The sequence below is a fragment of the Ranitomeya imitator genome, chromosome 2, assembly GCF_032444005.1.
Source record: "Ranitomeya imitator isolate aRanImi1 chromosome 2, aRanImi1.pri, whole genome shotgun sequence".
Taxonomy (NCBI): Eukaryota; Metazoa; Chordata; class Amphibia; order Anura; family Dendrobatidae; genus Ranitomeya; species Ranitomeya imitator.
In genome coordinates this window covers 387,915,617-387,927,196 of record NC_091283.1, presented here as the reverse complement: position 1 = coordinate 387,927,196, position 11,580 = coordinate 387,915,617, and positions in this window count along the sequence as shown.

Sequence of the window (11,580 nt, the reverse complement as noted above, 5' to 3'; positions counted from 1 at the left end):
ACAACTTTGATAGGTCCCCCAGTGGTCAGTATGTCAGCCTTGGGCTTCAGCCCTTGAGTCGCTATCTGTCTGTGTCACCAGACCCTTTTTAGTCAACCCACTTTCAAGTGTACCCCTTCACATGACCTTTCTTTTCATGACTGACTTCCCTGGTTGGTACAGTCCCACTTACAGTCGAGCCGACTGTCTGGTCTGAGTCTGACCCATCTAGTACATCACAGGACCTACTGTCCATATCTCTCAGTCTAATGCTGAGAGTAGATCTGTCACATGCAGATTCTCAACGTTCTTGCCTTGCTGGAAGTCTTCGGCTACCTGCCATTTCATTATTTGGAGGCTCCCTTTTGGTCCTTATACCTTGGATTGAAGGCGGCCGCCATCTCATGTTCTGCATCTGTTTATTAATCTGTAGACGCTCTAGTCTTAGCTGCTCTATCTCCCTCAGGTACGTTACCCGATATTCCAGGAGCATTCGGATGTTCCTAAAGGTACCGTCACACTGAACGATATCGCTAGTGATCCGTGAGGTTGCAGCGTCCTGGCTAGCGATATCGTTCAGTTTGACACACAGCAGCGATCAGAATCCTGCTGTGATGTCGTTGGTCACTGCAGAAAGTCCAGCACTTTATTTCGTCGCTGGACTCCCTGCAGACATCGCTGAATCAGCGTGTGTGACACCGATTCAGCGATGTCTTCGCTGGTAACCAGGGTAAACATCGGGTTACTAAGCTCAGGGCCGCGCTTAGTAACCCGATGTGTAAGCGGTGACGTCACCGCTCTGCTTTCCGGCCGCTGTGCTTACACAGGGCAGAGAAGCAGAGCGCCGAGGGACAGACAGCGGAAGGTAAGTATGTAGTGTTTGTTTTTTTTTACTTTTACGCTGGTAACCAGGGTAAACATCGGGTTACTAAGCGCGGCCCTGCGCTTAGTAACCCGATGTTTACCCTGGTTACCGGCATAGTTGGTCGCTGGAGAGCTGTCTGTGTGATAGCTCTCCAGCGACCAAACAGCAACGCTGCAGCGATCCGTATCATTGTCGGTATCGCTGCAGCGTCGCTTAGTGTGACGGTACCTTAAGGCTTTCCATAGAGCCAACAACAATGATTGGAACCTTGCCATCTTCACCAGCTACCTGGACTTCACCATCAGGTGGGATCCTCACTCTTGCGACACCTGATCTATTCACAAGCTCTTGCATCACTTTTACACGCCTTCCAATGACTTTCCCCACCAGATGTCTAGGTACTGGAAATACGTTTTCCACTAAGCCCAGACGATTTTTAGCTTTCCTCGCAAGCTTGAGACATTGAGCGGCTTTCATATTACTCAACATGATCATCTGTTTCGTGCGGAGACATTGTAGATGCCTATCCCTCAGGACAGCCACCCGCTTCACTGTGTCTTCCCTGGTCGGAAGTACGATCAACTGCTGAGTCTCAGGTGCCCAGTGCATCCTACACGCCTCGACCACCTTTTTACAGGCCTCATACATACCTTCACTGGTACAGGCTTCTTGCACCTCTTTGGGTACCTCTATCACGCACTTGAAGATCGAGAGCTGCTCACTCTCTTTATGGACGGAAGGCTCTCGTTTGGCCATGGACTTTTCCATCAAGACCTCTGCCACGACCAGGTGACTGTCTTGTTCTGATTTTAGGGTAAACTCTTCCTCCACTTTACACTCTTCCAGACCACTGGCCAGGACGGGCATTGACAGCTCCACCTTGTTACCACTCTGGCACCGCCGATGTAAGTCTGTGACCACCATCTTCTCCTCTGGCAGAAGACCACTGTCACGGAGTTACCGCGACAGAGCAGTACCAGAAGACCACGGCGTCTGACGGCTTCTGCTTCTTCGCTGAGAAGTACTTCTCCTGTGTATTAACCCCTTAGTGACAGAGCCAATTTGGTACTTAATGACCAGGCCAATTTTTGCAATTCTGACCACTGTCACTTTATGAGGTTATAACTCTGGAACGCTTCAACGGATCCCGCTGATTCTGAGATTGTTTTTTCGTGACATATTGTACTTCATGTTAGTGGTAACATTTCTTCGATATTACTTGCGATTATTTATGAAAAAAACGGAAATATGGCGAAAGTTTTTAAAATTTTGCAATTTTCAAACTTTGTATTTTTATGCCCTTAAATCAGAGAGATATGTCACAAAAATAGTTAATAAATAACATTTCCCACATGTCTACTTTACATCAGCACAATTTTGGAAACAAATTTTTTTTTTGTTAGGGAGTTATAAGGGTTAAAAGTTGACCAGCAAGTTCTCATTTTTACAACACCATTTTTTTTTAGGGACCACATCACATTTGAAGTCATTTTGAGGGGTCTATGTGATAGAAAATAATGAAGTGTGACACCATTCTAAAAACTACACCCCTCAAGGTTCTCAAAACCGCATTCAAGAAGTTTATTAACCCTTTACGTGCTTCACAGGAACTGAAACAATGTGGAAGGAAAAAATGAACATTTAACTTTTTTTTGCAAACATCTTAATTCAGAACCATTTTTCTTATTTTCACAAGTGTAAAAACAGAAATGTAACCATAAATTTTGTTATGCAATTTCTCCTGAATACGCCAATACCCTATATGTGGGGGTAAATCACTTTTTGGGCGCACCGCAGAACTTAGAAGTGAAGGAGCGCCGTTTGACTTTTTCAATGCAGAATTGGCTGGAATTGAGATCGGACGCCATGTCACGTTTAGAGAGACCCTGATGTGCCTAAACAGTGGAAACTCCCCACAAGTGACACCATTTTGGAAACTAGACCCCTAAAGGAACTTATCTAGATGTGTGGTGAGCACTTTGAACCCCCAAGTGCTTCACAGAAGTTTATAACGTAGAGCCGTGAAAATAAAAAATTGCTTTTGTTTACACAAAAATGATCTTTTCGCCCACAAATTCTTATTTTCACAAGGGTAACAGGAGAAATTAGACCACAAAAGTTGTTGTGCGATTTCTCCTGAATACGTCGATACCCCATATGTGAGGGTAAACCACTGTTTGGGCGCACCGCAGAGCTTGGAAGTGAAGGAGTGCCGTTTTACTTTTTCAATGTAGAATTGGCTGGAATTGAGATTGGACGCCATGTCGCGTTTGGAGAGCCTCTGATGTGCCTAAACAGTGGAAACCCCCCACAAGTGACCCCATTTTGGAAACTAGACCCCTTAAGGAACATATCTAGATGTGTGTTGAGCACTTTGAACCCCCATGTGCTTCACAGAAGTTTATAATGTAGAGACGTGAAAAAAAAAATTTGCATTTTTTCTACAAAAATGATCTTTTTGCCCACAAATTTTTATTTTCACAAGGTTAACAGGACAAATTAGACCACAAAAGTTGTTGTGCAATTTCTCCTGAGTACGCTGATACCCAATATGTGGGGGTAAACCACTGTTAGGGCGCACCGCAGAGCTTGGAAGAGAAGGAGTGCCGTTTTACTTTTTCAATGTAGAATTGGCTGGAATTGAGATTGGACGCCATGTCGCGTTTGGAGAGCCTCTGATGTGCCTAAACAGTGGAAACCCCCCACAAGTGACACCATTTTGGAAACTAGACCCCTTAAGGAACTTATCTAGATGTGTGGCGAGCACTTTGAACCCCAATGTGCTTCACAGAAGTTTATAACGTAGAGCCGTGAAAAAAAAAATTGCATTTTTTCTACAAAAATGATCTTTTTGCCCACAAATTTTTATTTTCACAAAGGTAACAGGAGAAATTAGACCACTAAAGTTGTTGTGCAATTTCTCCTGAGTACGTCGATACCCAATATGTGGGGGTAAACCACTGTTTGGGCGCACCGCAGAGCTTGGAAGAGAAAGAGTGCCGTTTTACTTTTTCAATGTAGAATTGGCTGGAATTGAGATCGGACGCCATGTCGCGTTTGGAGAGCCCCTGATGTGCCTAAACAGTAGAAATCCCCCACAAGTGACCCCATTATGGAAACTAGACCCCCCATGGAACTTATCTAGATGTGTGGTGAGAACCTTGAATGCCAAAGTGCTTCACAGAAGTTTATAATGCAGAGCCGTGAAAATAAAAAATTTTTTTTTTTCCACAAAAAAGATATTTTAGCCCCCAAGTTTTTATTTTTACAAGGGTAACAAGAGAAATTGGACCCCAAAAGTTGTTGTCCAATTTGTCCGGAGTATGCTGGTACCCCATATGTGGGGGTAAACCACTGTTTGGGCGCACGGCAGAGCTCGGAAGGAAGGAGCGCGCCGTTTTGGAATGCAGACTTGGATAGAATGGTCTGCGGGTATTATGTTGCGTTTGCAGAGCCCCTGATGTACCTAACCAGTAGAAACCCTCCACAAGTGACCCCATTTTGGAAACTAGACCCCCCAAGGAACTTATCTAGATGTGTGGTGAGAACTTTGAATGCCCAAGTGCTTCACAGAAGTTTAGAATGCAGAGTCGTGAAAATAAAAAATATTTTTTTTTTCCACAAAAAAGATATTGTAGCCCCCAAGTTTTTATTTTCACAAGGGTAATAGGAGAAATTGGACTGCAATAGTTGTTGTCCAATTTATCCCGAGTACGCTGATGCGCCATATGTGGGGGTAAACCACTGTTTGGGCGCACGGCAGAGCTCGGAAGGGAAGGAGCAACTTTTTGGAATGCAGACTTTGATAGAATGGTCTGTGGGCATTATGTTGCGATTGTAGAGCCCCTGATATACCTAAACTGTAGTAACCCCCCCACAAGTGACCCCATTTTGGAAACTAGACCCCCCAAGGAACTTATCTAGATGTGTGGTGAGAACTTTGAATGCCCAAGTGCTTCACAGAAGTTTAGAATGCAGAGTCGTGAAAATAAAAAATATTTTTTTTTCACAAAAAAGATATTGTAGCCCCCAAGTTTTTATTTTCACAAGGGTAACAAGAGAAATTGGACCCCAGAAGTTGTTGTCCAATTTATCCCGAGAACGCTGATGCCCCATATGTGGGGGTAACCCACTGTTTGGGCGCACGGCAGAGCTCAGAAGGGAGGGAGCACCATTTGACTTTTTGAGCGCAAAATTGGCTGTCGTGTTTGGAGACCCCCTGATGTACCTAAACAGTGGAAACCCCCCAATTCTAGCTCCAACCCTAACCCCAACACACCCCTAACCCTAATCCCAACCGGAGCCATAATCCTAATCACTAACCCTAACCATAATCTCAACCCTTACCCCAAAACAACCCTAATGTCAACCCTAACCATAACCCTAATCAAAACACTAAATCCAACACACCCCTAATCCTAATATCAACCCTAACCTCAAACCTAACCCTAATCCCAATACACCCCTAATCACAACCCTAACCTTAACCCTAATCCCAAACCTAACCCTAATCCCAAGCGTAACCCTAATGCCAACCCTAACCCTAATACCAACCCTAATCCAAACCCTAACCCTAATCCCAGCTCTAACCCTAACTTTAGCCCCAACCCTAGCCCTAACTTTAGCCCCAACCCTAACGCTACTTCCACACTTGCGTCGTTTGACATTCCGTCGCAATCCGTCGTTTTGGACAAGAAACGGATCCTGCAAATGTGCCCGCAGGATGCGTTTTTTGCCCATAGACTTGTATTGCCGATGGATCGTGACGGATGGCCACACGTCGCGTCCGTCGTGCACTGGATCAGTTGTGTTTTGGCGGAGCGTCGGCACAAAAAAAGTTCAATGAAACGTTTTTTTTGTACGTCGCATCCGCCATTTCTGACCGCGCATGCGTGGCCGTAACTCCGCCCCCTCCTCCCCAGGACATAGATTGGGCAGCGGATGCGTTGAAAAACTACAGCTGCTGCCCACGTTGTGCACAATTTTCACAACGTGCGTCGGTATGTCGGGCCGACGCATTGCGACGGCCCCGTACCGACGTGAGTGTGAAAGAAGCCTAACCCTAAATTTAGCCCCAACCCTAAATTTAGCCCTAACCCTAGCCCTAACCCTACCCCTTACCTAACCCTACCCCTAATTTTAGCCCCAACTGCTGTTATCCTGCCGTACGGCAGATGGAGACAGATGGCGGGCGCACTGGGCATGCGCCCGCCATGTTCTTCTGCCGGCGGCCAGGAGGAGCAGCAAGAGGATCCAGGGACACAGGTGAGTATTGTAGGGTCCCCGAATCCCCCTATTTCTCTGTCCTCTGATGTGCGATCACATCAGAGGACAGAGAATTACACTTTACTTTTTTTTTTTCTTTTGCGGTCGCCGGTAAACAGTTAATTACCGGCGATCGCAAAACAGGGGTCGGTAAAACCGACCCCGATCATGCTCTTTGGGGTCTCGGCTACTCCCGACAGCCGAGACCCCAAAGATTCTCCCGGTGCCGGCCGGCGGGCGCACTGCGCATGCGCCCGCCATTTTGAAGATGGCGGCGCCCACCGGGAGACACGAGGAGCATCGGGGGAGCTAGGTGAGTATTGGGGGGGCCACCTGGGACCCCTTTTCTCTGTCCTTCAATGTGCGATCACATCGGAGGACAGAGAAATTAAAAAGAGATCGCTTTTTTTTTTGTTTTTGCGATCGCCGGTAAACGGTTAATTACCGGCGATCGCAAATGCGGGGTGGGTTAAAAACCCCCCGAATCATGTTCTCTGGGGTCTCGGCTACCCCCGGCAGCCGAGACCCCGGAGAAAATCGGCCTCTGGGGGGCGCTATGTACTTTTTCCACAGCGCCGTTAATTAACGGCGCTGTGGTTTAAGTACCCTTAGCGGCCGCCGTTAAAAGGCGTATCGGCGGTCGCTAAGGGGTTAAATGTGTTTTGTTTTCTTTCAGCAGGACAGGGGTTAATAGGCCATGTGGAGATTCCTGCTTTCAGCTGTGCTCGGTTAGCCACTCCTCTCTCCTATAAAAGTTAGGCCTTCTGGTCAGATCTTTGTCTGAGATAGCACTTGCTTGATAGACCTGGAGTAGTGAGGAGCTGCTGTTTGGCGAGCTGGAGGAATTTATTGTGCGACAGTTGTATGGTTTGTACGCTTGGAAAATTCCTCATCCTTACCTGCTTTATTTACCTTCCCAGTCCTTCACACCATGGTGGATACCTTTGTTATTTGTGAGAGCATATTTTGTGTGAGTGGAGTTTTCTTTTTACCCTTGTTTTTGTTCCCCTGTTTGTCGGGTTAGTGTACTGTTGTACACGGTAGCGCCTCTCTTCCCCGGGTGGGGAGGGGGACAGACACAGGGCGGCAGTCAGGAGACAGGGCGAAGGCGGAAGCCCCGGCATCTGAGGTATCCCGGGAACAGGGTGAGTTAGGGTACCCCCTAGAAATAGGGCCAGGAAAGGTGCCCCTGGTCCCAGTTTACCCGCCAGTCCAATCGTGACATTATCTCAGACCCAAAAGCATTTTCTGATCCACTATGGATCCTATTACAGCGCTGACAGGGCAGTTGCAGCAGCTCAGTCTGGAGGTGGCGGATTTACGCACGGTGGTTTCACAGCACTCTGTTACGTCTGGTGTGGGGATTTTGCTTTCCAAACAAACCATTGTGGAGCCCAAGGTCGCGCTGCCAGACAGGTTCTCCGGAGGGCGGGACAAGTTTGTTGTGTTCCGGGAGGCCTGCAAACTTTATTTCCGGCTGCGTCCGGTATCCTCTGGTACGGAGGAGCAACGGGTGGGGATTGTTATCTCGCTCCTACAGGGGGACCCGCAAGAATGGGCATTTTCTCTTCCATCTGACTCACAGTCACTTCAGTCAGTAGAGGGCTTCTTCCAGGCTTTGGGCTTAGTGTAGTGTATGATGACCCTGATCGTGTCTCCTTGGCTGAGTCGTCTCTGCGCCAACTTCAGCAAGGAATCCGTTAGGTGGAGGAATACTGCTCCGAGTTCCGGCGGTGGGCCACTGACACTAGGTGGAATGACCCGGCCCTCCGTAGTCAGTTCTGCGAGGGTCTCTCCGTAAGAGTAAAGGATGCTTTAGCTCTCTATGAGACTCCGGATTCAATTGAGGCGGCCATGTCTCTGGCGATCCGGGTTGATCGCCGTCTTCGCCAGAGGCATAGGGAGACACCTCTGGGGACACGAGGTCCAAGTTTGAGCGTGACCAGTACTGATTCTACTGTGGAACCCATGCAAGTGGGGGCAACGTCCCAACCTAGCAAACTTGCTTTAATTCGACATAAGGGGGGAGTGTGCTTTTGGTGTTGCAAGAAAGGTCATTTTGTGAGCACATGTCCTACCCGTCACTTGCTTAAACAACCGCTGGAAAACTAGAGAGCCCGGGTTGCGGGGAGGTAGGCAACCCGGGTGTACTCATAACCTCTGTGGGAAAGACTCTTTTTTTTTCCAGCTATGTTATATTGGGGTGAAAATAAGGTTGATGTGTCCACCTTCTTGGACAGTGGGGCGGGGTTTAATTTGGTCGACGCAGGGTTTGTCCGGGACCAAGGCCTTGTCTCACAAACCTTGTCCAGACCTATACCCATAATAGCTATTGATTCCGGTCCTCTAAGACAGGGGCACTTCACGCAGGTAGTCCATGACTTATGGCTACAGGTATGGGCCATACACTCTGAGGTGGTAAAATGTTATGTGCTTGAGGGCCTTCCCTCACCTGTGGTACTGGGACTTCCTTGGCTCGCTCTGCACAATCCAGTAATTGATTGGCAGACACAGGAAGTGATTAGGTGGAGTACATACTGTCAAGGACACTGTTTGGGTACGCGGTTGGCAAGGGTGGATACCCAGTCTGTGCCCCATTACCTGTCAGACTTCTGGATGTATTTTCTGAGCAGGGGAGCCAAGAGCTTCCACCACATCGTTCTTATGATCGTCCATCAATCTGGTTCCTGGTGCCAAGCTGCCCAAGAGCAGACTCTATAACATCTCAGGTCCAGAAAGGCAGACCATGAAGGACTATATTACAGAAAGTCTGGCTAAGGGCCATATCCGACCTTCCTCTTTACCCCTTGCTGCAGGGTTCTTTTTCGTAAAGAAGAAGGATGGCGGGTTATGTCCTTTCCTGAATTTCCGGAAACTTAATGCTATCACGGTCCGTGATCCGTATCCGCTACCTCTTATACCTGACCTTTTTAATCAAATTGTTGGGGCAAAATGGTTCTCTAAAATGGACCTCAGGGGGGCGTACAATCTCATCCGCATTAAGGAGGGTGATGAGTGGAAGACTGCGTTCAATACGCCAGAAGGACACTATGAGGGTTGACAAACGCGCCCGCCATCTTCCAGCACTTCATTAATGACATCTTTAGTCACCTTGTTTGTTGTTATCTACCTGGATGACATTCTTGTGTACTCACCTGAGCTTGAGTCACACCAGCAACATGTCAGACAAGTCCTACAGATACTTTGTGACAATTGTTCTGTCTTCCTCCACGTAGGATGCTGTGTGGATTCCAACATACGGCTAAACCTTCATCCACATCCCAGTAAACAGACTGTGTTGATGCTTAAGTCTTATTTATTAGGGTGATGATAACCAAAACTATAACGTTGAACAACAATGGTGGACAGTATTCATAGTAGATGATCGAATAGTGAATGATGTTGATGTACAAAGTGGATGTTCAGTGAATAATCATAGTGGATGACTGATCATAGTGGATGACTGGTGAAAAACTGTAAAGAATAACAGCATTTCAGTATATGCACATACAGGGTGCAATCACATAAATAACTGGGACATAACAGCAAGAATTATACAGAGTGCATTACACAGTAATTCTAACAGCACTGCCCTATTCTATACAAGAATGCATCTATCTAAATGCAGAGTACACATTAACCTAACTGCAAGCTGCAAAGCACATCTGCCTAACTATATCTCTATATCTGACTATAGGAGCTGCATAAGGCTTAAATACTAACACAAACATAAGATGCATTAAACCTTTATAAACGTACCGAGATCCGTTAGGACAGGGGTAAGAAAGTAAGCGAGACAGGAGCACGTGTGCCTCTCTGCAGATCTGAGGAAAAATGGCTACTGAAGCTTGTCTTCACAAGAAGAATGTGGGCGGAACTAACCCATAAGACATTGCTCTTATGAGGGAAAGGATGGTAAACAACATGAAAAGTAGGCAACTGATGACCTCCAGTGGCCACAACTTGAATAACATGATAATTAACTCTGCATATTAAGATGGGCAGAACAACAATTGTATGTCAAACCTGAAAAGTGCATGTTCTCGGTGGAGGAGATCCCTTTCCTTGGATATGTATTATCTGCCACCGGTTTTCGCATGGATCCGGCGAAAGTTCGGGCGGTATTGGAATGGGATCGTCCTGAGGATTTGAAGGCCTTACAAAGGTTTTTGGGTTTTGCCAATTACTACCATAAATTCATAAAGAACTTTTCAGTAGTAGCTAAACCACTCACTGATATGACTAAAAAAGGGACGGACTTCTCCAAGTGGTCCAGTCCTGCCAGGGAGGCATTTGGCACTTTGAAGGGGTGTTTTGCTTCTGCGCCGATTCTTATTCAGCCTGATGTCACTCAGCCATTCATTGTGGAGGTGGATGCATCCGAGGTGGGAGTGGGGGCTGCATTGTCGCAGGGTGCGTCTCCTGGTAAATGGCAACCATGCGCTTACTTTTCTAAAAAACTGTCGCCAGCTGAGAGAAACTATGATATTGGTAATAGGGAACTCTTAGCTATCAAATGGGCATTTGAGGAGTGGCGTCATTTCTTAGAAGGAGCGGTTCACCCTGTGATGGTGATCACTGACCATAAGAATCTGATTTACTTGGAGTCGGCAAATTGTCTTACACCTCGTCAGGCAAGATGGGCTTTGTTCTTTACCAGATTTAACTTTTTTGTCACTTTTAGGCCGGGAAGCAAAAATATTAAGGCAGATGCTTTGTCCCGTTGCTTTCCTGGGGGAAGGGGGGGGGGGGGGAGGGGCGATAAGTGCAAACCGGTACCTATACTACAAAAAGGGTTAGTAATGGCGTCCATATGCTCAAATCTTGAAAGAGAGGTTGCGGACGCTCAGGGGGACCTGCTACCTGTCCTCTTGGTAAACTGTTTGTACCAGTCAATCTCCGTCTTAGAATCCTCAGTGAACATCATGATACGGTGCTGGCTGGACATCCAGGGATTAAGGCTACCGCGGTTCTACTTACTCTGCGTCTTTGGTGGCCAGGTGCTTATAAGGATGTCCACGAGTACGTCGCCGCCTGCAATGTCTGTGCGCGTTCTAAGACTTCACATACTCGTCCATCAAGGTTTCTCCTACCTTTGGAGATTCCCAGCAGACCTTGGACTCATTTGTCGGTCGATTTTATTACGGATCTACCTGTGTCTGCAGGGAACACTGTAATCCTGGTGTTAGTGGACAGGTTCAGTAAAATGTCTCATAGTAAAATGTCTCATTTTATTGCTTTGCCAGCTTTGCCTAATGCCAAAACTTTGGCGCAAATCTTCGTCAGGGAAATAATAAGACTGCATGGGATTCCTACGGATATTGTTTCTGATTGGGGGGTGCAGTTTATCTCCAAATTTTGGAGGGCGTTTTGCACCCATCTGGGGATCCAATTGTCTTTTTCTTCGTACACTCGGCTCCGCTCAATCCACCTCGTACACACATGGCTCCGCTCTGTACACACAGAGCTCT